This window comes from Phyllobates terribilis, unplaced genomic scaffold, assembly GCF_046119375.1.
Source record: "Phyllobates terribilis strain yellow unplaced genomic scaffold, ASM4611937v1 Scaffold_5__5_contigs__length_657084704, whole genome shotgun sequence".
Classification (NCBI taxonomy): domain Eukaryota; kingdom Metazoa; phylum Chordata; class Amphibia; order Anura; family Dendrobatidae; genus Phyllobates; species Phyllobates terribilis.
Window position 1 is genome coordinate 154,986,770 of NW_027362765.1, and position 27,779 is coordinate 155,014,548.

Consider the following 27,779-nt stretch of genomic DNA (forward strand, 5'->3'; position numbering starts at 1 on the left):
TCCAGAAAACAGGGATGACACAGGGTCAGTTGCAAAGATTTACTTGTGTACACAAGCACATCCAGTTTATTGGTTATTTATGGAGATTCAATTGTTATGCAGCAAACACAGTTGCTATCCAGTGAAGTGGCGGGTCTCAGAAAAGGCCCTGGTGCAAGTATATCTATGGTGCAGTGATTCCTCATCCCCTCTTATTAGCATATACTCTATGCACAATCCTTGTCACACGACTGTCTGAGACTGGGACCTTGTTTCCTCAGTATATGGGAGCTCTGGCCGCTCTCCTACCTGCTCCCTCAGCTTCTCCAGGGCCACTCCCAGTACAATGTATCCTTCCCTTTGCTGCAAGACCCAGAACTAGGTCATGTGGTTTAACCATGTGACCTTAGTTCCATATATGGATTATGGAAGGCAGAGCTGCTTCATTAACTCCTATTACCTAATGGCAGAACATAAGTACATTACTTTGTGCATTACCCATAAAGGGAGATATTAACACAGTGCAAATATAATAAGGTAGCTGACAGCTCTGCTACATCTTAAAGGAACATGGATGTACAACATTGAGGCAGCATAGCACAATTTACCCACTTTAAAAACATGCATGTCCCATTGCATCTGGAACTTCTTACTGTGTCTCGAACAGCCTATAAGAGAAAGACAAATAAAATGCAAGCAGTGAAATGTTAGGAGTCTATGAGTCTCTGGATAAGTGCTGAAATCTGGAACAAATATAACATCATCCAAAAGTCTTTGGAGGCACATCACCTGAATGTTGCATAAAATGAGGGAAATGAAGAACATGGGGACGGTTGTATCGCAGAGTCTCTCGTACTGGGTTCATTTCTCTTTTAATAGTCCCAGTGAAAGTACATAGAGTAAAGCAGTAACTCCGTCATTCAAAGTATCTTGCTGGCACACAGCCCTTGGTCACTCTCTCTGACCTTCTCAATGAGTCAATTGTGATACCTGAAGAAGGCTCATTCTGAAGGGATTCTGAGTGAATAAATTCAGTGAGGGGTGGCAGAGAGTCAACAAGTTCATACTGAGGGTAAACAGGTTGAGATATGGACCACAGCAAATAAGGAACCAATGGCCAACCAGCTGGAAGTACAGCGACTTGCGAAAGTGTTCACACCCCAGGGCATTTCATTGTTTTTTTTTTAGGGTTTGCATCAGTGTCCTTGTATACAGCATGAATACAAGCTGTGAGCATTTGGTTTTCTTTTTACTGTGAAGCAAACAACTGAAAACTTCAGTGTGCATAACTATTCACCCCCACCCATCCAACATCAGTACTTTGTAGAGCCAATTACAGCTGTAAGTCACTTTACATAAGTCTCTATGAGCTTTCACTGGGATTTTTACCCATTCCCCAAGGCAAAACTGCTCCAGCTTGTTCAAGTTAGATTGTTTCCTCCGGTGAACAGCAATCTTCAAGTCTAACCACAGATTCTCAATTGGATTAAGGTCTGGGCTTTGATTAGTCCACTCCAAAACATTTACACGTTTCTCTGTAAACCACTCAAGTGTTGCTTTAGCAGTATGCTTTGGGTCATTATCTTGTTGAAAGGTGAACCTCTATCTTAGTGTCAAATTACTGACTGACTGACACAGGTTTTGCTCAAGAATATCCCTGTATTTCATACCATCCATCTTCCCCTTAACTTGGACCGTTTTCCATGTCCCTGTTGCCAAAAAACATCCCCACAGCATGATGCTGCCACCACCATGCTTCACTGTGGGGGTTGTGTTCTTGGGGTGATGAGATCTTTTGGTTTGGCACCAGACAAAGTGTTTACCTTTGTGGCCAAAAAATTCAGACCACAGCACCTTCCTCCATACATTTACGGAGTCTTCCACGTGTCTTTTGGCAAACTCAAAACGAGCCTTACAATTTTTGTGTGTAAGTAAAGGCTTTTTTCTGCCCACTCTACTATAAAGGCCACCTCTATGGAGTGTAAGGCTTATTGTGGTCATATTGACAGGTACTCCAATCTCTGCTTGGGAACTCTGCAGCTCCTTCAGGGTTACCTTCAGTCTCTATGTTGTCTCTCTGATTAATGCCCTTCTTGCACAAACTGAGAGTTTTGGGGGGTGGCCCTTTCTTGTCAGGTTTGTTGCGGTACCATGTTCTTTCCATTTGATAATAATAAATTTTATGGTGCTCCAGGGGATCATCAGAGATTGGGATATTTTTTTATAACACAACCCTGACTTGTACTTCTCAACATCTTTGTCCCTGACTTGTTTGAAGATGTCCTTGGTCTTCATGGTGTTGTTTGGCTCGTGGTGCCTTTTGCTTAATGCTTCATGGTGTTGCAGCCTCTGTGGCCTTTCAGAAAAGGTGTGTGCATACTGACAGACGTGACATGTGACCCTTAGATTGCACATAGATGGACTTCCTTCCACTAAGCATGTGGCTTATGAAGGTAATTGCTTGCACCAGAAATTTGTAAGGGATTCATAGCCAAAGGGGTGAATACATATGCACATGCAAAGTTTTAGTTATTTGATCCCATAGATTTAATGCATCACACATATGTTACAAGGACGCTGCTAGCAGGGGTGGATTAAGGGCAGCCAGGGCCCCAAGCAGTCCTGACTGTGTGGGCCCCACCCTCCCTCATTATGTGACAGGTCATGTGATGGTCCAAGTACAGTAACGTGACCAATGTCATAATCATATACCTGAAACTGATTATTTCTGAAAAATAGCTGCTGAGTGAAACTATAACCTAACCTGGGTATTCCAAAGGGGAAAGAAGTGTTACACATAGTTGTAAGGAAGAAAGCAGTACAAAACAATAAGGGATAAGGGAGGTGACTGTATACATTAATAGGGTACTAAGCTGGCTGTCCTTACTGTGACTGGGGAAGGTGGTTTGTACAGTTCTGCTGTTCTATAGCGCGCAGCTGCTCCAGGAGCTCTGGGCGCTGTACGTACTGTTCAGCGGTTGGTGGTCCAGGTGTTCTGCCCTCAGGTAGCCTGGTAGTAAGAAAATATTTAGGTTAAATGGTTATGCAGACAAAGTTACAGTATATTAATAGGAAGACACTCATGTATGCTGTCAGACGGGGGCCAAAAGGACACTCTTTTGGCCTCTGTCTAAAGGACCCATATGCACAGTGTTTTTTAGGAGGTTCTCAGGTGTATATGCCAAGCTTAGGGCAAAAATGCTGTGACTGCAGACTTGTAAATCCTCATATGGTGCGCACTGTGCACTGTTATGATTCTGTGCTGCCGGTGGCGGGTGCGTGACTGCAAGTATGCTATTTGCATACTCCTTCCAGCCACATTCTCACTAGATTTGTGTGGCCTTACTCAATGCAAGAATATTGAGCAAGGCCGGAAACAGTCTAGGCGCATTGTGGCTGAGAGTATGCATATCGTATACTTGCGGTGACATGACCGCCATTGCCAGCACCGGCGAATGCTCACAGCATGCAGTGCATGCCATGTGAGGATTCACAAGTCTGCAGTCACATAGAGTAAATGCAGACTTGTATCTTAAGACCAGACTACCACTTTAATATCTTTATTTTTAATGGGAGAAAATGGGTAGTGATTAGTGTTGAGCGAGTATGTTCTGTCCGAGTATGCTCGGGCCGAGCTCCGAGTATTTACAGCTGCTCGGTGATAAGGTTAAATCGCTCCCATGTGCATGATTTGCAACTGTTTGACAGTTTTATTACATGTGAGGAATGTGTAAGAAATAGACATTCCTCACATGTAATAAAACTGTCAAACAGTTGCAAATCATGCACATGGGAGCGATTTAACCTTATCACCGAGCAGCTATAAATACTCGGAGCTCGGCCGAGCATACTCGCCGAAAGGGTTAATAGAACATACTCGCTCAACACTAGTAGTGATTTTAATTTTTTTTTTTAAATATATATTTTTTAGAATATTTTTTTTACTTTGTTAGTCCCCTTTGGGGACTTGAACCTGTGATTGTTTGATCACTTGTACTATATACAGCAGTACTTTTGCATTGCTGAATATAGGAAACATCACTATTGTCTGTGAAGCCTAGCCACAGAGATTGACAGTGATTAAAGAGATTAAAGAGAACCCATGTTGTTATTTTACAAGGGGGAAACATACGGATTGAGATGGGGTTGTCTGAGTAATAGACAACCCTTTTAAAAGGGAACCTGTCACGTTCCCAAACGCCGTTAACCTGCAGATGTAGGGTTAATCTGCAGGGTAATAGTGTTAGAAAGGTGCGGCTCACGGGAACAAAATGGACTTTATTCATCCCAGGAACCGCCTGCTTTCAGTCACACTGGTGTGTATGAAGCATCTACAGTTGCCGTTCACAGCACTGTGAGTGACTGCTATAAGCACGTCCTGGTAATTTGACTGACAGCTGGCTATGCAATGATGCACTGCACCGGGAGCTGTCAGTCAAAGTGCCAGGACATGCTTATGTGGCACCCCAGGGGTCTGGTTTCCACAGTAACAGCAATGTTATGTCTGAGAGCAGGTGGGAGGTCTCTTGGTCAGGGATCCTGTGCATGCCACACCTCCTGCCCAGTCCTGGGAGGGGAAGAACTTCCCCTATATAAACCTAGGGCTGAGGCAGGGTTAGTGAGTAGAGAAGAAGTAGAGACAGAGAAGCAGATATAGGAAAAGAACATCAGGAGCTCTGTGGGAGCAGTGCTACAAGGAGTCAGGGGCTGGCAGCTGCAGAGCTCGCCCTGACTGAGAAGTTATCACCAGACCCGGAGTCCGAGGCTGTGGGGACTAACTCCTATCCAACAGCAGAAACCGACCGGCAGGGGATTGCAGGTCCTCTGGCCCAGAAACCCGAAGGCACGGTCACACGCGTGGGACCAGCACCGCCGTCGTGGAGCGGAAGCTACTAGAAGGCCCCGAGTCACCGGCCATACGGGTGAGCACCACACGGTACACTCAGGGACGTGGGCTACTTATACCCGCCTCTAGCAAGGTAGCCAGAAGAGTATCGTTAGTTTGGGAGGCCTACAACTCCGCCTGGCCAGGGGAGATCCCATCTGCTCAAGGACTGACCAGGCCCCAATCGCTAGCCAGTACTCCGGGAGGGTCTATCTTTGTCACCAGTAAAGACCCTGAACTACACCGTACCGTCTCCGAGTGGTTCCTGCTACCCCCATCATCCACGTCGGCTGCCCTGAGGCCATACCCCTCCCGTTGGGGGTTATACTATCACGCTGCATAATCCTACCACCGGCCTCAGCGGTCTGCCCTGCAGCAGCAGCTCCTTAGCTATACTCAACGGGTGGCGTAGTCGTCCAACATCTACCGCTAATACAGCGCCACTTAGTCTGACTCCCTGGGCACGGACCGGATCACCGCCACGAGACTACAACCCTCAAAAGATCCGGCTCCGGGTAAGCTCCCGCGTGCGCAACGCAGCGCAACACAGGCCCAGGGGCGCGTCAACTTTTGGCGTAGTCGGCAGGATTTCGTGCCCGCAACCACCGGGTACTGCGTGCCTGAAAAAGACTGTTCAAACTTACCAGTGGTGAAGATTCCCGCCATCCGGCGCCATCTTCAGCCTTCTTCCCGCCATCGGTGAAGATTCCCGCCATCCGGCGCCATTTTCAGCCTTCTTCCCGCCTTCCGTGGAGTTTTCCCGCCGTTGGACGCCATCTTGAAGACGCCGCGCTGGAAGAAGAGGGGCGTGGACTCCAAAAGCGCGCGAGAACTGAAGCCCCGCCTCACGTACAGACGTCGCGTAAGGTCCTGGAAGGAGCCCAGCAGACGCTGACGTCACAGGAGCGCGACGGAAGGTCCTCAACCCTGACGATCCACTGCGGAGCCGCGGCCTACGGAAGAGGATCATCGCAAGGTAGGCCACGGTCCACTAGGGGGGAGAAGGATGTCGGATACGGAGGAGAGCTTCACCGCTTCAACCCCCGCCAGCGCCACCGCCGTTGCGGTCATGCCTTTCACCATGCCCTATATCCCGGGGGCAGCCTGGCTACCCCAGTACTCAGGGGAGTCACATACCCTGCATGACTTTAGAGAAAAGCTGGATAGCCTCTTCCAGGTGTATCCCCTCACAGAGGAGCAAAAAGTGAGCATCCTGGTGGCCCAATTAACCGGGGCAGCCCAAAGGGAGGTAAAGTCCTGGCCACCTGGGAGGAGGACTGTCGCAGAGATACTAACCCGGCTGAGGGACACCTTTGATACCCGCACCTCAGCCGAGATCAAGCTTAGATTCTACGGGTGCAAACAGCGGGCACATGAGAGTATAAGGGACTATGCCCTGAACCTACAAGAGGCCCTGAGAGCCATTAAGCAGACCGACCCTGACGGCGTGGGAGACGAGGACAGGCTGTTGACTGAACAATTTATAGAGGGTTTATATTACAATGCCCACCGAACCCAGTTGCGGGCAATGGCCTTACAGGACCCTCATCTGGGATTTGCACAGTTCAAGGACAGAGCCATCCGGGTGCTCCGAGAACCAGCACCAGGTGGCGTTGTGACCCACAGACGCCCCACTACCACTTACCACCAGGAGGCGGCGCCCTTGTCGGCAGGGCCTGTGGGAGCTGATGCGCAGGCTTTGAACAATGACCCGGCTCCAGACCTGCACCATTAGGTCCAAGAGCTAGCTAAAAGCGTTGCTGCGCTAACCCGAACTGTGCAGTCTTTACAGGTTTCCACTCCAGGGAAGATCCAGCTGGCATCCGGACCGGAGGACATCCCGTGGCGTCGACCAAGGAGGACCCCACCGGCCAGAGGAAGACCCAGCGACCGATACAACGAGGACGGACAACCCATCTGCCGCCGCTGCAATCAACCCGGACATATGGCAAGGTACTGTCCTTTAAACTGGCACAACCTGGGGTAGAGGGCCAACCCCCAGGAAAAAGATCATCAGGCACATCGAACTGGTGCGACAGATATGTGGGAGGACGTCCAGTCTTGCCTGTGGTACTGGATGGCATCCCTATGAGTGCCCTATTGGACACCGGGTCACAGGTCACCACTATCCCGTACGTGCTCTTCAAGCAGTACTGGAATGACTCGGATATCACCCGCTACCCTGACGACGACTTGAGTATCATCGCCAGCAATGGTCAGCCCGTGCCACAGATTGGATTTAAAGAGGTGACCATTAAAATCGGTAGAGTCGAACTGGCAGCACAGGGACTGATAATTGTAGACATTGACAAACACGAGAGTCACCCAAAGATAACTCTAGGAACTAATGTAATTGAAAATTGTCTTGCAGAGGTGATTTTCCTTTTACAACAGGTTGCCAAGAACGCCAGCTCCGGCCAGCAGCGAGTGCTCCAGAAAGAGATCCGGGCACTGATGCGACGGCAACAGATAGAACTCTCCGGTGGTGAGATTGGTAGCGTAAGAATGTGTGACCCTTTCCCTATTGCCATGCCCCCAAAAAGTGAAATGATGATTTGGTGCCGGGCAGCTATTGGTCTGAGAGGTAGAGATTACCAGGCAATGGTAGAACCAGTTTACTCAGACAGTAGGCCCACCATTTTGACAGCACGGGGGGTGGTCAATGTACGCCATGGGAGGGTGCCCGTTCGCATAATAAATATCGGGAAGAGGGAAGTGTACCTGCACCGGTATGCCACGCTAGCCAAATTGTATGCCATCAATCAAAATTCCATACAGTCCGTAGAACCCTTGCCTCCATCTTCCCCGGAGGATGATAACGGCTCTAAGGAAACAATGGAGGACTGGTGTCAGCAACTACATTTGGGTACTGACTCCACTCCCTCACACCAGAAACAGGGAGTCTATCGGGTGGTTCAAGAGTACGAGAGAGTGTTTAGTAAACACCCGTTAGACTTCGGGCGAGTCAAGGGGGTAGAACACCGCATCCCCACGGGAGACCATCCTCCAATAAAAGAGAGGTATCGACCCGTACCCCCTGCACACTACCAACACGCCAAGGGGATGCTTAGAGACATGAAGGAGGCTGGGGTAATCAGGGATAGCTGTAGCCCCTGGGCAGCTCCACTAGTCTTAGTCAAAAAGAAAGACAACACCATGAGGATGTGTGTAGATTACCGGAAAATCAACCATATCACACACAAGGATGCGTACCCCTTACCAAGAATAGAGGAGTCTTTGGCTGCTTTAAGATCTGCTAACTTCTTCTCTACCTTGGATCTCACTAGTGGGTACTGGCAGGTTCCTGTAGCAGAGGCGGACCGGGAGAAGACCGCATTCACCACCCCGATGGGACTTAGCGAGTTTACCTGCATGCCGTTCGGACTCTGCAATGCACCAGGAACCTTCCAACGATTAATGGAGTGCTGTCTGGGCCACAGAAACTTCGAGACGGTCCTGTTGTACCTGGACGATGTTATCGTATATTCCAAGACGTATGAGGACCACCTGAAACACCTGGCGGAAGTGTTCGAAGCTCTGGCAAGCTACGGCCTAAAGGTGAAACCCTCCAAGTGTCACCTCCTGAAACCAAAGGTGCAGTACCTGGGACACGTGGTGAGCGCTGATGGAGTGGCTCCCGACCCTGATAAGATCACCGCAATTAAGGAATGGCCAAGTCCCTCCAGTGTAAAGGAAGTGCGGCAGTTCCTCGGGTTGGTAGGCTATTACCGCAGATTCATCCCCGGTTTCACCAAAAAGGCAGCTCCTATGCAGGACCTCCTGATAGGCCAGTCCCGGAAGGCCAAGAACCAGAAGCCACCCTTCAGATGGGAGAAGTTAGAAGAAGAGTCCTTCCGCCAGCTGAAGATGGCCCTCACGGGGGATGAAATCCTGGCGTACCCTGATTACAGCCAGCCCTTTATCCTCTACACCGAAGCAAGTAACATCGGGCTAGGAGCCGTACTGTCCCAGATCCAGCAGGGGAAAGAACGAGTAATCGCTTACGCCAGCCGAAAACTGCGACCCACCGAAAGAAACCCTGAGAATTACAGCTCATTTAAGCTAGAGTTCCTGGCAGTGGTGTGGGCAGTCACCGAACGCTTTAAGCACTACCTCGCTTCTTCCCGGTTCACCGTGTACACGGATAACAACCCGTTGACACACCTGGACACGGCAAGACTCGGTGCCCTAGAGCAGAGATGGATGGCCCGTCTGTCCAACTACGAGTTCACAATCAAATACCGGGCAGGACGCTCCAATACCAACGCGGACGCCCTGTCCAGGATGCCAAACCTACCGGACGTAGGAGAAGATCCAGAGGGACTGGAAGAAGTCGAACTCCCCGCGTTCCACCGTCATGGGACTGTCCAGTATTCCCATCGGGTAAGGAGTAAGCAAGCCGCTACGTTTAACCCCTTGCCTCACTACAACTGGGAGGAAACGCAAGACAGTGACCCTGCCGTCCGGCTGGTGAAGGAGATGCTGACTCGGCCAGAGGCTCGCCTTGACCCAGACGCTCCGGAGGAAGCCAAGCAACTGTGGGCTGAGAAGAGTCGACTGTTCCTTTACAAGGGGAAGTTGTGCCGCAGAATGGTTAACTCCCGGACGCATGAACTAATCTGGCAAGTAGTGGTGCCACGGAGAGACGCAGCCATGGTGATGGAAGCATACCACGACGGGGCTGGACACTTCGGATGGAAGAAGCTGGAGTTCCTGCTGCGTGGGCGGTTCCACTGGGTAGGCATGAGGGGAACCATCGAGAGGTGGTGCAGAGACTGTGGCCCGTGCAACCTAAGAAGGAAGGACCGTGCCAGCCAGAAGACTCCCCTGCAGTCCATCGTCACCCGGCAGCCGTTGGAACTGGTAGCCTTGGATCATGTAAAACTGACCCCAAGCAGAAGTGGCTACGTCTACGCGTTAACCATTGTGGATCATTACTCCCGGTTCTTGGTTGTCGTCCCCGTTAAGGACTTAACGGCTCAAACAGCAGCTAGAGCCTTCCAGCAGCACTTCTGCCGTCCACACGGGTACCCGGACCAAGTGCTGACGGACCAGGGACCTGCCTTTGAAGCGGAGGTCTTCCAGGAATTCTGCAATCTGTATGGCTGCCGTAAGATAAGGACGACACCCTATCATCCGCAAACTAATGGACTTTGTGAGAAAATGAACCAGGTGGTAATGGATCTCCTGAAAACGTTGCCCCTGGAAGAACGCAGTCTGTGGCCTGAGAAGCTGCCCGATCTGGTGGACCTATACAACCACATCCCGGTAGGTTCCACCAACTGTACCCCGGCTTACCTAATGAGGGCGAGACCTGGTAAGTTACCTGTTGACCTGGAAATGGGAGTCCTGACACCCGAGGACACTTCACCAGAAGCAGACTGGGACACAGAGAGGCAGCAGCAGTACCGGAAAGTACAGGAGAGCGTGGAGCGAAGTCTCTGTCAGGCTAGGGAAAGACAAGAGAAAACTTACAACCAGTATGCTCCCGCTGTTCCCCTGGTACCCGGAGAGCAGGTCTTGAAGAGGAAAAGACGGCTCCACAAGTTGGACGACCAGTGGGAGAAGGACCTGTACATCGTACTGCCCTCAAGCCACGAGAACCCGAAAGTCTGTACCATCAGTAAAGACGGAGGGGAGACCATAGCCATTGTATCCCGGGATCACCTGAAGAAGTGTCCTGAACAGCTACGGAACCCTGAAGAGGAACAAGAAGACCATCGACCCGTAGAGGAAAGGGAAGATATGGTTAGTACTGTGCTCGGAGACTTCCCTCGGTCCTGGACTCAAGTCAATGGTGCAGTTGTGGTACCCGTCCTCACGTTCCTCCAACCAGCATCCCAAGTGCCTACGGAGCAACAGGTAGAGCTGGAAGAGCAGCCGGTCCAGGAGGCAGAAGACTCCACACAAGCAGAACAGGAGGATCAACCCTCTGCTTATAGTGAGCCTGCCGTACCCCTAGTGAGCCAAAGAGCCGGTAGACAGCTGCCCAGTTTACCCTTGACAGCTCCTACACCCTGTAGTTCAGGGCTAGACAGTCAGCTCCGTAGGTCCACTAGGGCCACTAGAGGCCAGTTACCCGCACGTTGGAGGATTTGAAGTGTATAAATTGTTTTATTTGTGGTTACCTGTTTTTCTTGTTGCTTGTGTATAATTATGTGTTTCTAGCTATTTATAGGAGTCCTTGGTGGATTTACCGGGAATCCTTGTACAATTGGTTGGAGCGTAACCCAGGAATGGACTAAAGACTGTTAAGGAATCGGGGCAGGACAGACCCCTACCTGGTTACGTCTCCCTGTTTTGGTGAAATGGACACCTTTGTTTTCTTCAAAGACTGCACCCGGTTGCGGACACGCCGTAACCATCTTTATGTGTTTTTCTTATTGTATTATTATTGTTTATACCTTGTTATGTTTTTCTAAAAATATGTTTAGTCCCGGAGTACTAAATTTCACTAGGGGGGAATGTGGCACCCCAGGGGTCTGGTTTCCACAGTAACAGCAATGTTATGTCTGAGAGCAGGTGGGAGGTCTCTTGGTCAGGGATCCTGTGCATGCCACACCTCCTGCCCAGTCCTGGGAGGGGAAGAACTTCCCCTATATAAACCTAGGGCTGAGGCAGGGTTAGTGAGTAGAGAAGAAGTAGAGACAGAGAAGCAGATATAGGAAAAGAACATCAGGAGCTCTGTGGGAGCAGTGCTACAAGGAGTCAGGGGCTGGCAGCTGCAGAGCTCGCCCTGACTGAGAAGTTATCACTGGAGTCCGAGGCTGTGGGGACTAACTCCTATCCAACAGCAGAAACCGACCGGCAGGGGATTGCAGGTCCTCTGGCCCAGAAACCCGAAGGCACGGTCACACGCGTGGGACCAGCACCGCCGTCGTGGAGCGGAAGCTACTAGAAGGCCCCGAGTCACCGGCCATACGGGTGAGCACCACACGGTACACTCAGGGACGTGGGCTACTTATACCCACCTCTAGCAAGGTAGCCAGAAGAGTATCGTTAGTTTGGGAGGCCTACAACTCCGCTTGGCCAGGGGAGATCCCATCTGCTCAAGGACTGACCAGGCCCCAATCGCTAGCCAGTACTCCGGGAGGGTCTATCTTTGTCACCAGTAAAGACCCTGAACTACACCGTACCGTCTCCGAGTGGTTCCTGCTACCCCCATCATCCACGTCGGCTGCCCTGAGCCATACCCCTCCCGTTGGGGGTTATACTATCACGCTGCATAATCCTACCACCGGCCTCAGCGGTCTGCCCTGCAGCAGCAGCTCCTTAGCTGTACTCAACGGGTGGCGTAGTCGTCCAACATCTACCGCTAATACAGCGCCACTTAGTCTGACTCCCTGGGCACGGACCGGATCACCGCCACGAGACTACAACCCTCAAAAGATCCGGCTCCGGGTAAGCTCCCGCGTGCGCAACGCAGCGCGACACAGGCCCAGGGGCGCGTCACTTATAGCAGTCACTCACAGTGCTGTGAACGGCAACTGTAGACACTTCGTACACCTGTCTGACTGACAGCCGGCGGTTCCTGGGATGAATAAAGTCCATTTTGTTCCCTTAAGCCACACTTTCAGTTCAGCAGTCGGGCACCTTTCTAACACTATTACCCTGCAGATTAACCTTACATCTGCAGGTTACTAGCGTTATCCGACATGACAGGATCCCTTTAAAGGGGTTGTCCACTACTTGAACAAACCCATCGCAATCTGTATGCTTCCCCCTTGTAAAATAACACATACTAACTGCTGGTAACGTACTAACAGCACTGTTGATATGGTGGCAATGGTGAGTATAAGTGTTGTTATTTTCCAAGGGGGAAATATAGGCATTGAGACGAGGTTGTCTGAGAAGAGAAAAACCTCTTTAAGGAGTTAGCAGTCGCTGGAGCTCAGCTCCATCCACAGCTGCGAGACACAGATCCTGGCTGTAACCACGCTCCGGCACTGACAGCCCGCTCAGCATTAGAGACGGTAGTCAGTCAGGGCAGGAGCGCTCACCTGCGCTGCGTCCAAACCACTGAGTTGTACATTACAAGCACAGTGGATGGATTTATAGAAATCCCATGCCCACTGTGCTTCTATTTGCCGCTCGTAAACTCACCCGTGGCGCTGGTTTACGAGCCGGAGCATGTCAATTTTGTGCTGCAGAGACACTATCTCCACAACAGAAATGTCCCCAATACAATGTATAGGATGCGGATTTACCTGCGTGATCGGACGCAGCGAAAATAGGCTGCGTTCAAAGTATAGCCTTAGTGCAGTGGCCGCACGACTTCAGAAGGCTATTAGCCTGCAGATTAACACCATATCTGCAGGTTAATAGTGTTATTTTACTAGCAGATTCCCTTTAGGGTATGTTCCCACGATCAGGATTTTCAGTGGTTTTGACTCTGTGTGTTTATACAGTTCCAAACCTGCAGCGTCCAGATGTTACAGCATAGTGGATGGGATTTCTAAAAAATCCCATGTCCACTATGCGTGCATCTAAGGCTGTGGATCACCCGCGGACACGGACATGCGGCGCGTCTTTCAGGACCACAGCATGTCAAATTCTCTTGCGGAGTCGCTAGTCTCCACAACAGAAATTTGACCACTAGTAAGTATTCAATGTGGTAAATCTGCAAGGTCCAGAGAACACATGTGGATTTACCCTCGTTCAATACAACGCAGCGTTTTGGACGCAGCAAAAATATGCCGTGTTCAAAACGCTGCTACGTCCGGAGCGTGGGCACAGAGCCTTAAAGGGCTTGACTGGTTTTCTAACATTAATATGCTGCCACGCTATGTGACTGAAGACCATGAAATAGTGACAGTAGTATGAATGTTTAGAAGCAGAATTTGCAGCGACGCTCTGTATCTAAGAGCAAGGGGTCTTTTATTGTTGTGTATAAAATGTGGGGGATGGGAGTAGACTGAAACTACATGGGGAAAATGCCACTGCACACTGTGCCCTCCACCTTGGAAACTGTGCTAGCACTATTTCAAATGCCCTTGCACATTGTGTGCCCCTCCAGCTTGGAAACTTTGTTTGTATCATGTATGTATATAAATACATGATGCAAGCAAAATTTTCAAACTGCAGGAGCACACAGTGTGCCAGGGCATTTGCTCCATGTAATTTCAGTCTACTCCCATCCCTCACATATTATACACATTTTAAAAATTACAATAATGATCATTAAATACATAATGCTGCCACATTATACATACTTGTACTGGTAGACTCAGTGCAGGCAGCAGCTTTACAGGATGCTTTAGGAGGGAGACCTGCCAGGCAGGCGCAGCAGCTTGTCCCTCAGTCTTCAGGCTGCGCTCGAGCCGGCAGAGCTGACAAGCTTCTGGCCAGCAGACCAGACAGTAGGCATGGCTTCAGCAGACGTGCCCGAGCTCTGCATGCTAGGTACGTCCTGCTGAAAGTCATGCTGACCGTCCAGCATTATTTAAAGGAGCTGCGGCCACGGCGGTCATGTGCACTGCGGGTTATAATGAGGGCAATTACTTTTAGGACCATGGGCCCCCTGGAGCCCAGGGCCCCGGGCTGTAGCTCAGATTGCCTCTATTATAATCCGCCTATGGCTGCTAGGTTCAGATAGGGCGAGACGGGTTTCATGAATTCATTGGAATCCTGGGGGAACCGTTACTCAGGGCGACCTTAGGCTGCAGCTTCTCTCAGGCACACGATAGATTCAATTGCTGACCAGACACATCTGACAAGAGTCTTTTTCAACAGTTTAACAGTGGAATTTAATCGGATGCACGGCCTGTACAATTCAGGGATATTACAGCAACAATCTTCATTACAGTACAGTCTGAGTTTCTTGAGCAACTGGCTCCAGTAACAATACAGTACTTTCTTCACAAGGCACAGTATTACAGTTTCTTCAGTAGCACACTTCTATGCATACACAACCACAGGCTTTTCCTTCACAAGGACACAATAGTACACAGCATTCTTTATCCTGCATGGAGATGGAGTGGGAGAGGGTTTGATGAGGGAGATGATCCCTGTGACACAATTCCTTCCAGTCCTTATCTTTCTGCCCAATAATACTCTGCACTGTTAGTTCAGGGAGTTTATCTGATCTGTGTTTAGCTTCTCTCCAGATCTGAATCCTGTTCAGTTGCCTTCTGTCAGATCCAGATAACACACCACCACCTTTCTCTTCGGCTTCAGCCAGACTACAATAGCAAGTTCCCCACAATCCCACTGGGGCTCTGCTAAAACACTCCCTGTCTCCTGTGACTGTGTTAACCCCTCTAGTTACGGGATGCTTCTGAAGCACAACATTTCCTGTCTACTGTGCTTATGTTATTTGTAACAGTTGCTGGATGCTTTGGAAGCAGCAGGACTACTTCTGCATGTCACACACAAATCGGATTACAAAAATATTTAAACACAGGCTGTAATGTAACAAAATAGGTAAAAAGCCAAGGGGGAGAATACTTTTGCAAACCACTGTATATTATCTTTATGTCTTGTAGCTTCTCTGACCTTTTGTCAAGGGTACCTCATCTGGAACAGCACTCTCTACTGGATTCTCCCTGGGATCAGCTCTGTAGTTGTTCTGCTGATGGTTAATGATGTCATCTCCGGTGTCATCTCTGTAGGGATCTTGAATGTCATCTGTCAGGCAAAGCTTTAGCTGACTGCGGTGTACCACCAAGGTTGTCTTTTCATTCTCTCTAGAAATCTTATAGATTTCTACTCCAAGTAGAGGGATAGTTTGAATGATGTATGGGCTAGTCTCCCACTTCTCATCTAGCTTGCTGGTGCAATGATTCTTCTTAACCCAAACTCAATCTCAAACTATCAGGGATTTTGCTTTGGCATTCATGTTGTGGCTCTCCTCTTTTGTTTAACGTGCAACTTTCACTCGCTCTCCACAATGACATTAGCTTCTTCTAGTCGTTGCTGATATTCTGAAATCCAATCTGTGTGTGGCAGAGGATTAACTGAAACTCGCACATTCAAGGCAACATCAGCTGGTAGTCTTCATTGTCGACCAAACATCAGATAATAAGGCATATATCCGGTAGAACAATAGACATTGTTATTGTAGAGATAGATCAGCTCTGACAGTAGATTTGGCCAATCAGTTCTCTGCTGAGCAGGTATGGCACACAGCATGTCAATTAAAATCTGGCTCATCCGCTCACACAGGCCATTACACTGTGGATGATATGCAGTTGTTAGCATTTTCTTAAGGCCATAGAGGGAATACAGTTCTTGGAACAATTCAGATTCTAATGCAGGACCTCAATAAGTCAGGATCTTTTCTGGATATCCATAAGGTTGTACAAAGGTCTTCCAGAAGATTTTGGCTGTTGTTCTCGCTGTAAGGTCTTTGACTGGCACTGCCACAGCAAATGTTTGTATAGTGGTCGTTGATAGTCAGGGCATGGGAGACTCCACCTGTACTAGGCTTTAGTTTCAAGTGATCCAATGCAACCAACTCCAATGGTTTGCTAGTGACTATTGGGTGCAAAGGTGCTTTCTGGTCAGAACTTTCTCCGCTTCTCAAGATACAAGTAGTACAATCAGGACTGTCTTAAAGATATTGTGACCTAGGCAGTATTCCATTAGCCGTAGGAAGGTCCCTAGGGCATTGCACAGACAAAATAGCATACAATTAACTTCAAATAGACCCATAGGTGTTGTGAAGGCAGTTTTCTCTCGGTCTAATTGGACTACAGACATTTGCCAATACCCGTTAATCATGTCCAGTGTTGAGAAGAATGCAACTGATTTTAATGCTGTGAATGACTCCTCAATATACTTCTATAGTCCACACAGAAGTAGATGTTCCCATCCTTTTTCCTCAATTGTACAAGTGGAGCTGCCCAAGGACTGTGACTGTCTCTGATGACATCTGTGCTCAGCATGTATTGGATTCATTTCTTCACAAGCTGGTACATTGATAGGGGGATGGTGTCACGGGTGTGTCAGGTGTAATAGACAGTCGCTCTGGATCTGTCTGTAGAAGGTCACTGCTCTTGGCATTACAGACGCCTTCTTAATCCTTCTTCCTTTTGGATCCAGCGGCGACCTCCCTCCTGCTGCTGATTGACACACCCTTGCCTGGGAGTTAAAAACATTCAGTTTGCTCCAGGGAATCACTGGTGATACTTCTATGTACCTTTGTGCAGGCTTGGAGCATTAGCAGTCGGCTAGCTTCTTCTCTGATGCCTTTGGAGGACAGTTGGCATTACTCCTCTGGTGTCTGCTCAAGCTAAGTTTATCACCTTTGTTTGTCTACCTTGTTGTCTTTAGTTTGTAGTGGAGCCTGACCAGTGCTTACCCCTACCCCTCCCTATCTAGGCCTAAGCTCTAGGGACATCGAGAGCTTAGGGTCCTGGTCCGCGATAGGTGTGGAACCTATATAGGGACAGTATGGTAGGCAGGGTGATATTAGATCTGCCTAGGGGTCTCTACTCCCTCTTTCCCTAGTGTTTGGGCTTCCTCCCCCACTTCCCTTCGTGTTGCACTTAGTCTTTCCCACACCTTGCATGACATTATCACCGGCTGACATTTGGTTTTATTTGTATGTATTTTTTTTTTCGGGTGTGTTTTTTTTTCTTTCTCCTTTGGTTCATGGATCCTGTTGCAGAGCTGGCAGAGCAGCTGTGCAGGTTGTCTCTGGAGGTGACTGATCTCCGCTATGAAGTTCAGCAGCAGGAACAACGGCTGCAGGTCCCTAATGTTGGGGACTCTGCGGGTAGGCCGGTCCAGCTTGAACCCAAGGTTGCCCTCCCAGACAGGTTTTCAGGAGGTAGAGACAAGTTTTTTGTGCCCAAGGAAGCTTTCAATCTGTATTTTAAACTTTGTCCTTACTCCTCTGGAGATGAGGAGCAGCGAGTGGGGATTGTGGTCTCACTACTTCAAGTAGATCCTCAATCCTGGGCTCTCTCTTTGACACAGTGTTTGGTTTGTCTTCAGTCTGTGGAGGGGTTTTTCAGGGCTCTAGTCCTCATCTATAATGATCCTGACCAACTCTCCTTGGCTGAGTCCAGGCTGCATCACCTTCAGCAGGGGAATCGGTCAGTAGAGACGTAAAGCTCCAAATTCCGCACATGGGCAACTGATACAAAATGGAATGACCCGGCTCTCAGAAGCCAATTTTGTCAGGGCCTTACTGAAAAGTTGAAAGATGCTTTGGCAGTGTATGAAACCCCGGAGTCCTTGAAGGCTGCCATGTCTTTAGCCATACGTGTTGATAGACGCCTTCGGGATAGGTGGGTGAGACCGCCTTCTCCGGAGCCCTCTTTTCGGGGTAATGCCCCTTTGCCGGGGGAGCGGCCTGGGGGTGAACCAGTACTGGGGGAGGTGGAAGAACCCATTCAGTTAGGGGGTGCCTCTGCATCGTACGTTTCCCCTGAGATCCGCAAAAAAAAGGGGCGTGTTTTTTTGTGGAAAAAAAGGGATATTTTTTGGGGGCCTATCCCTGGATTCCTAAGCTAAAGGAAACCCGATTAACCCTTAGTAGTCTGGAGTTTGATAATCAAGGAGTGCGTTTATCATCACCCTACAGTTCTCGGTTTGTCCTGACAACAGAGGTGGTACTAGAGAGCAAGACTGAGAAAATTTGTGTGTTTGTTGACAGTGGAGCTGGAGTCGGCATAGTTGAAGCTGAGTTTGTGAGAACTCATGGTCTTGCTTGCTATACTTAAGCTAAGCCCTTTCCCATCTTCACCATGGTGTCAGTGCCACTTCCACGGAAAGCTCTAACTCAGATTGTACATAATGTAAGACTGAGGGTGGGGTTAGTTCAGTGTGAGATAATCCCCTACTATATCCTGGATGGTCTTCCCACTCCACTTGTACTGGGTCTGCCCTGGTTGCTGAAACATAACCCGATAGTGGATTGGCAATCCAGAGAGGTCATTGAGTGGGGAGATTACTGCCATGAGAACTGTTTAAACATTTCCCTTTCTACAGTCTCTACAGAGACCTTATCTGACTTTTTGTCTGGTTTTGAGGACGTTTTTTCTGAGAGGGGGTGTCAGGATTTGCCCCCTCATCGTGCATATGACTGTCCTATTAACCTGACCCCTGGAGCTAAACTACCAAAGTTCAGACTGTATAATCTTTCTGGCCCTGAGAGACAAGCCACGAAGGATTTCATTGAGAAAAGTCTGGAGAAGGGACATATCAGACCCTCATCTTGGCCCATGGTGGCAGGGTTCTTCTTCATGAAGAAAAAAGATTGCGGTCTACGTCCCTGTTTAGATTTCCGGGAATTGAAAATTACCATCCGAGATCCGTACTCTTTTCCTCTGATTCCAGATGTGTTCAGCCAGGTTATGGTAGCTAAGGTGTTCTCCCAGTTGGATTTAAGGGGATGAATAGAAAACAGCGTTCAGTACCCCTGAAGGGCATTTTGAGAGTCTGGTTATGCCTTTCGGCTTGACCAATGCACCAGCGGTGTGCCAACATTTCATTAATGATATTTTCCATCATTTGGTGGGCAGGTTTGTGGTGGTCTATCTGGATGATATTTTGGTTTACTCACTTGATTTTGAGACACATCGGGGGCATGTTAAACAGGTGCTTCAGATATTAAGGGATAACAAACTATATGCCGAACTAGAAAAGTGTGTTTTCGCCATCCAGGAGGTGAAGTTTTTGGGGTACCTGTTGTCATCTTCAGGTTTTCGGATGGATCCGTGCTGTCCTTGATTGGGACCATCCTGAGAACCTGAAGGCTCTACAGCGTTTTATGGCCTTTACTAATTTTTACTGGAAATTATTCGGTAATTGTGAAACCCCTCACTGACATAACAAGGAAGGGGTATGATCTTTTTAAATGGTCGGATGCCGCTCTGCAGGCTTTTTCCTCCCTAAAGAGCTGTTTTGCCACTGCATCTATACTCAGTCAACCCTATGTTTCCCAATCCTTTATTGTGGAAGTTGATGCATCGGAGGTGGGGGTTGGAGCTGTGTTGTCTCAGGGTCCATCCCCCGGTAAATGACGTCCATGCACTTTCTTTTCTAAAAAATTATTTTCGACTGAGAGAAATTATGGCGTGGGTAATAGGGAACTTTTGGCTATTAAATTGGCGTTCGAAGAATGGCGACATTGGTTGGAGGTGGCTGTCCGTCCTATTACTGTCATCACAGACCATAAGAACCTGTCATATCTTCAATCGGCTAAACGTCTCAACCTTAGCCAAGCTAGATGGTCCCTTTTTTTTACTAGGTTCAATTTTGTTGTCACTTTCCATCCAGGAGTCAAAAAAGTCAAGACTGATGCTTTGTCCCGGAGCTTCCCTGGTGGTGATTGACGCGCCCAGGGGATGGGGACAACTCGGCGCCCGGGCCTTGTTCTTGCCTGATCTTGGGGGATGTCGCGGTGGTCGGCTCCCAGGCCCGTACCCTGGCGTCACTCTTAAAAGAAGGGGGGAAGTTATATGGGATAGGGAATGTTCGTGACGCCACCCGTGGTGACTGGTGAGGATCACCAGCGCTGCGACAGTCCTCTGAGGCCAGTGTTTAGGCAGCTTAGTTGGTACGACTCCCCACAGGTGGAGCGGGGCCTCAGGGCAGTGTAGGAGAAGGATACAGGACAGAGGGGACCCAGCCGGGTCAGAGGAAGAATAGGCACACACAACAGTCCACTTCAGTACCTTTACTGGTGGTGTTTCTGGCACGGTCCAGGGTACTTCAGGGTGAAGGGTGCATATCAGGACTCTCCCCAGTGAGCGGGTGTGGGGCCTCCTGTTCCTTGCCTTTCCTTGATAAGTTTCTGACCTGCCTGGAGCTAGGCCTAACTTGGTCTCTGTCTTGCACCTGCTGACCTGGTGGTAGGGCCTTCTGTTGGCGATCACACTCCCTGGTCTCTTGGGCCTCCGTGACTCCTGACCCTGGTACGTAATCAGCTTTTGGTGTTCCTGGGACATATAGTTCACCAGGGGTTCCGGTTGTTTCTGCTGGATGTAAGGAATCCCTGCAGACGCGGACCCGGTGTCCGGTAAATGGTTTTGGGGTGAGCTGGTTAAGCTCCTCTGCCCCCTATGTTGCTTGCTTACTCCACTCACCTTCGGCCACGCTCGGGGTCCTCTCTAGGCTCCACACGGGCAGTAGGCCTCGCTACTCTTCACCGCTCTTTTGGCATCGGCACGCCCTAGGCTCACTAACTCGAGCTGAGTCTGGACTGAACTGACTGAGCTCCACTGCAGGCTAGCTTCTGCAGGAGCTCCTCTCAACAGACTGTGACTGAAACCAAGACTCAGACTTCACTGAACTGCTTGGCTCCACCTTCCCTTTAAATATCCCTAACGGGCTCCCTCTGCTGGTCTGAGGTGGAAGGTGGAGGTGTGTGAATGCTATGAGGGCCTCTTGTGGAAAAGTCCGTCCATGCACCCCTCTGGGATCTGTGGCACCAATGCGCAGCAGGGTGCCACATGGTGACCATAAGAGCCCTGCCCCTATTTTGCAGAAGGGGTAGTCATTTTGGCATTGTACCCTGAACTGGAGGGTGAGGTGTTGGAGGCTCAGGGGGACGCCCCTGCCTCCAACCCTTCAGGACGGTTATTTGTACCATCTAATCTGCACCGCAAAGTAATTAGGGAATATCACAACTCTGTGCTTGCTGGTCATCCAGGTGGTAAAGCAACTGCAGACCTCCTTTCTCATCGTTTTTGGTGGCCGGGGTTGCATCAGGATGTGATTGAACACGTGTCTGCTTTGTGGTGTCAGATTGGGGGACCCAGTTTGTTTCCAAGTTCTGGAAAGCGTTCTGATCTCAACTGGGGGTGCAACTATCCTTTTCCACAGCCTTCCATCCCCAGTTGAATGGGCAGACTGAACGCATTAACCAGAATCTGGAGACTTACCTCAGGTGTTTTGTCTCCGGAAACTAGGAGGATTGAGTATCTTGGGTATCGGTAATGCTGGCAGAATTTGCTATTAATAATCATCACCAAGAATCAACCGGCAGGTCACCGTTCTTTGGTGCATATGGCTTCCATCCACAGTTTGGTACTTTTAGTGGGATAGGGACTTCGGGATTTCCTGAGGAGGAACATTTTGCTTCGTCGCTCTCCTCAGTGTGGTGGGGGGGTTCTGAGTAATTTGAAGATCATGGGAGACAGGTACAAACATATGGCTGACAGGAAATGCTTGCCAGGTCCGGACCTGAGTGTGAATGACTTTGTGTGGTTGTCTACCAGGAATATCAAGTTGAAGGTTCCTTCCTGGAAGCTGGGACCTAGATTTATTGGTCCCTATAAAGTAATCGCTGTCATTAACCCAGGAGCGTTTTGTCTTGAGCTACCTCAGGCCCTTAAGATCCAAAAGTCTTTCACAGGTTTCTGCTCAAGAAGTATGTAGAACCTCTTGAGTCCTCTCCCCTACTGCTGTCCCCAATCATAGTTAATGGTAATTTGGAGTTTCAGATTTTGAGAATTGTAGATTCTCGTCTCCAGCATCGTTCACTACAGTATTTGGTGCACTGGAAGGGTTAAGGTCCAGAGGAAAGGATGTTGGTTTCAGAATCAGAGGAGAATGCCCTAGGTTGGTTTGTGCACACCTCTTATCCTGAGAAACCTGGTCCTGAGTGTCCAGAGGCCACTCGTAAAAGGGGGGGGTACTGTCACGGGTGTGTCAGGTGTAATAGACAGTCGCTCTGGATCTGGCTGTAGAAGGTCACTGCGCTTGGCATTACAGACGCCTTTTTAATCCTTCCTTTTGGACCCAGCGACGACCTCCCTCCTGCTGCTCTTTGACACACCCTTACCTGGGAGTTAAAAACATTCAGTTTGCTCCAGGGAATCGCCGGTGATACTTCTATGTACCTTTGTGCTGGCTTGGAGCACTAGCAGTAGGCTAGCTTCTTCTCTGGTGCCCTTGGAGGACAGTTGGCGTTACTCCTCTGGTGTCTGCTCAAGCTAAGTTTATGCCCTTTGTTTGTCTACCTTGTTGTCTTTAGTTTGTAGTGGGGCCTGACCAGTGCCTACCCCTCCCCCTCACTATCTAGAGTCAAGCTCTAGGGACATCCAGGGCTTAGGGTCCTGTTCGGCGATAGGTGTGGAACCTATATAGGGACGGTAGGGTAGGCAGGGGGATATTAGATCCACTCCCCCTTTCCGTAGTGTTTGGGCTTCCTCCCCCTCTTCCCTTCATGTTGCACTTAGTCTTTATCACACCTTGCGTGACAGATGGACCAGTATCTTTACCAGATAGGTGGATATGAATCAGTAGGGATGGTGTGCTGGATGATCTCCACTTTCCCAAAATCCATGGAATTCTTACTGAAGACTTGATGTTGTCCTTTCACAACCTTCAGAACTCTGCTCCTCCACTCATCTGGAGTGTTCTAATCTCCCACATGAATCTCTTCCCACCATGAGTTTTCACAGGACTACCTTCTGTCTGGGCACCTTGTTGGTAGTTCACCGCCTCTTGACTCAGGATATCTTAGAAAGACAATATTGACAGCTTGGCAACAGTGCAACACTTTCTCAGCTTTACTTGTTGATTACTGAGATTCAGCAACTATAGCTAGACTCCTTGTTACCAGAATTGACAATTCACCATTCAGCGGGACAGATTACACCAGGACATCTCAGTTTTGATCTTACAGTCTTACTCAGGTTTTGCACCAAATCACAGTCTCAATACCTGCAGGTAAAAAGCTGCGATATCTACTCACCACCTGAGTTATGCAAATTGCTCCATCTGGGCCAGCAAACCTTTGTTGCCCATTCAGCAGGCAGGTGGTCCTCTAAATCACTTCTCTCTCTCTCTCTCTCTCTCGAGATGAATCCAGAGTCAATTTGGGCTTCAGAGCATCAAACATCTTTTCCAGGCTGTTTTACAAAATGTTCATTCCCAGGACAACAGGGAAAAATCCATCTTGGATGTCAACAACAATTACTGTAGACCTTGTCTTGGGAGTTCTGCTTGGCTGATATTTACGTTGGGTTGCTAGTAACCTTGCTGGGGAACAGTTTGTCCATTGCTAGAAATAACATTAATCCAGATTTCTGTAAATGGGCAGTATTCCAGTAATGTTCATAATAGGAGGCTTGGATGATTTTGACTCGTGAGCCTGTGTCAATTAAAGCTGCAGAAGGAATTCCATCAATTTCAATGGTAATTACAGGACACCTTCCAATGTATCTAGGGGTCCATTCTGGGTGGTCTGGACCTAGACATTCTTCTCCCGATTGCTGGTCCTCTCCCTCGGGGTTTTCCAGTTTAAACGTTCGCACCCTCATTCAATGTGGCCACTCCTCTAGCTCTTCCTGCAAACAGGCCTTCCTTGAGAGTCAAACTAATCTGTTGGCCATCTTCCAGGATTACCATAGCCACTTTCTCTAGAATTATAACACCATCTCTCCCTTTGAGACCAGTAATCTTCAGGATTTTGATATTGCAGCTTTAAATCCTTTACCTCCTTACCCATTACTGTCAGTCTCTTGATTAACTCTGCAAATTGCTCATGCATGTCTCCTGCACCATCATGGGCTTGAACTTGGGCACAGTTGGTAACAGTCTCTTTGAGGCCAGTTGGTGGCATTATTCTGGGCTCAGGGAAAGCACTATTTTGATTCTTAGGCTGGTCGCATGGGTTACTAAAAGTAAGAATTTGGCTGGAAGCTGCCACCATTTCCAGAACTCTAATGACCATCTCCTTAAAGTTCAGGACCGAACCATCTGGGTTATGTAAGGAAGGACAGTATTCTCAGCTGAGACTTGATGGATTCTGTCCTTGCCCCTTCTACAAACTGGTTACTCAGGGTGGTATGCGCATTCAGACCTTCATGAGGGTCTATCTGACGGAAAGCATGCAGTGCCTCTTGCAAGCTAAGAGCAAAATCTCTGAGTAACTCATCAAGTTGCTGTTTTTTGCCAAACTTGATGAGTCAATCAGTTTTAAATCTGAGACAGTTTGGGTATCAAAGGTGGCACTCAGTATGTTTGTTCCTCAGTATTGCGCCAGGACTTCACCTCCCTTACAGCTGCTTCACTCAATTTCCCAATTAATATTTCCACTTTCTGCTCTGTGGACACTGGATAAAGTCTAAATATAGCCTGCAGCTTTTCTCTGAAGTCTCTTAGTTCATGGGCATCCCCTTTATAGCTTGGGAGCCATGGTGCTCCAAGAGTGAGACTCTATATGGGAGCTATGGCCATTCTGCTACCTGCTCCCTCGTCTTCTCCAGGGCGACTCCCTGTATAATATCTCCTTCCCTTTGTTTCAAGGCCCAGAACCAAATCATGTGGTTTAACCATGTGAACTAATTTTCATATATGGAAGGCAGAGCTGCTTCATTAACTCCTATTACCTAATATCAGAACATAAGTACATTACTTTGTGCGTTACCCGCAAAGGGAGATATTAATATAGTACAAATATAATGAGGTAGCTGACAGCTCTGCTACATATTAAAGGCACATGCAGTACAACTTTGGGGCATTATGTGCCTACCAAAATAGCCAGTTCAGTCAGAATGCACTCGTCCTGCAATGTCCTATCTCCTCCTGGGAACACGCTCTGCCAGGCCTTAGCCTTTCTCTTTCACTTCTCTTTCAGACAATTTCTCCTCTGTAACTCCTGCTCACTCTACTTTATCTCTGCAACTGATCCAGAATGGCTGGAAACCTGCCCTAAATAACCTAGGTTCCCTAGGGACTCCCCTGTCAGCCGGACTCTTTGTGAACTGTAGAACTCTGGGGAGGAGAGAGAGGAGAGAGAGGCTTGAGTTTTACATTCACTTCCATTATACTTGCTACTCAAGTTGAGCACATCCGAGTGTCCGACGTGCTCAAGTACCGAGCACTCGAGCATTTCAGAGCTGGATCAAACCTACTGAGCACATATGCTTCTGAACTCAATAATAAAATGGCAACCGTTGTTCTTCTAACATCACTGGTCTGTGACCCATAGACCTCTGCCTCTCGACACACACAAGAATTCTCTGTATATGCCTTAATGCTGTACACCACACACATCATGCTAGTGCAATAAAACCATTAAACATTATATTATGTAATACATAGTTGATATTGTGAGCAAAATAATAAAAATATAAAAAATCCAACTCCATAAGATTGCCTATGGATATAGAATGAGATGTCATAAAAGCTTCTCTTGGTATAATGTGTAGGTGTTCCAATAATTTGTCCATAAAGTGTACATTATATAGGGTTTTTATGTAGAAACAATAGTGTTTTCATCTTTAGTAATATAGCTTTATTAAAAGTGATGATGTCATTGAGCAGGATCATGTCATTGAACTTTTTTCCATTAGTTTTATACCATAGTGGTCAATTGGCCACCCTGACATCGGGCCCCATTGCAGCTGCCACCTCTGCAGCTTTTACAGTTACACCACTTATCGCAAGTGCCACCAATGTCCGGTTGGTGGGGAAGCACATACTTTTCCCATAAGACACTAACACTTCCTTTCAGTGCAGAGGTCAGTAGAATTAAGTAAGTGAAAGTACTGGGAAGTGTTGTAAAGTAGCTCTCCCAGCAACATTTGTATTCCCTAACCCCTTGTGAATTTGTCTTCTCTGGTTTCCAACGCTGCTCCGGTTCTCTTCTGCACCACGTGACCTCAAATCAGTCTAGCCCGCTCACACAGGGGTTTATGTGTGGACCAGAAGTCACTTTCAAAATGTAAATCTATGGAACCTTATTCTGCATCTCATGCGTGTTACATGCATGCCGCTAAGGTTAGATAGGGGCGAGACAGGTTTCATGAATTCTTTGGAATTCTGGGGGACCTGTTACTCAGGGCGACCATACGTTGCAGCTCTCTCAGGCACAAGATGAATTTACTTGCTGGAACAGACACACTTGACAGAGTCCTCATGAACAGGTGAACAGTAGGATTTAATATAGCAGTATGTCCAGTACACTCAAGTCTTTTAAAGAAACAGGCTTCATAACCATAACAGTTTCTTCACAAAGCACCGTAACTAACAGTCTCTTTAACAGCACAGTTCAGCACACCCATGATCACAGTCTCTTTAGTCCCACTACTCAGTGCACCCAACATCAGTCCCTGTCCACAGTGCCACACGCTTTACCTTGGAATGCAGTGAGGTACGGGGGGGGCCGGGTAGATCGGAAGGATGAGTCCAGTCCTTAGATGTGGTGTTCAGTCCCTTCTTCTGCTTAAGAACAGTTAACTCCTGCTTCAACTTCTTTCTGGTGTAGATACTCCTAGCAACTAGCAGGCAGTCGCCGTAAGAGAGTTCCAGGACCCTCATCAGCCTGGAGAAGAGGTCTGCATACTTTAAGCTTGCTCTTCAGCTCAGCACTGACACTACCCAGTCCAACTGGGGCAGGCCTGACCACTCCCCTTAGCTGCACCCTGTTAACCCCTTTAGATGCTTAACAACATTATATGCAGTATCTACCCATCACATACACTTACATACAAATGTTACATTGCCCCACACATTAAGCCCTATGTGAGCCAGCAAAGCTGAAGAGTGGTCACATGTCAAGAAAAGGCCTAGAGCAACGCTGGAAACAGGGGAACATGGAGATAACTGAAACTATTTTAATAAACTTACACTACATTACCTACATATATATGAGGAAGTAATAGAAAATTACTTGGGACAGCAAAGACATGGAGTATTCTGAAAAGGTATGTACCATAGAGAAGAATAATAATGCTGCTGTACGGCATCGGACGGAAGTGGTGGTCAAGGACAAGAAGGACTCAATTATTAGCAAATTAATGGCTAGTGAATTGGTCCAAGGGCCATAAAAAGGGAAACAAACATGAGATTCTTCTGTCCAGCGTGGCCAAAAACCGCCAGTTCATGCCACTTTGATCCATGCTATGGGACCCCTTCTTTATATACACCACTGCCCCCCATTGGGTGGAGGTAGAATGGCCTACTATAGCATTACATAAGGCAAAGGCTCTTCCTTTCAAAGGCTTTCAGA

General features: G+C 48.4%; 1 long non-coding RNA gene across 1 annotated transcript; it reads right to left on the minus strand.

Moving 5' to 3' along the window:
- LOC141270977 (uncharacterized) lies at positions 1 to 27,174 on the minus strand. Its single transcript, XR_012321787.1, has 3 exons — positions 26,906 to 27,174; positions 2,867 to 2,989; positions 1 to 647 (listed from the first exon to the last, which is right to left on the minus strand). It is a non-coding gene; the product is annotated as an uncharacterized lncRNA (long non-coding RNA).
- Between the last annotated feature and the right edge of the window lie 605 nt (positions 27,175 to 27,779).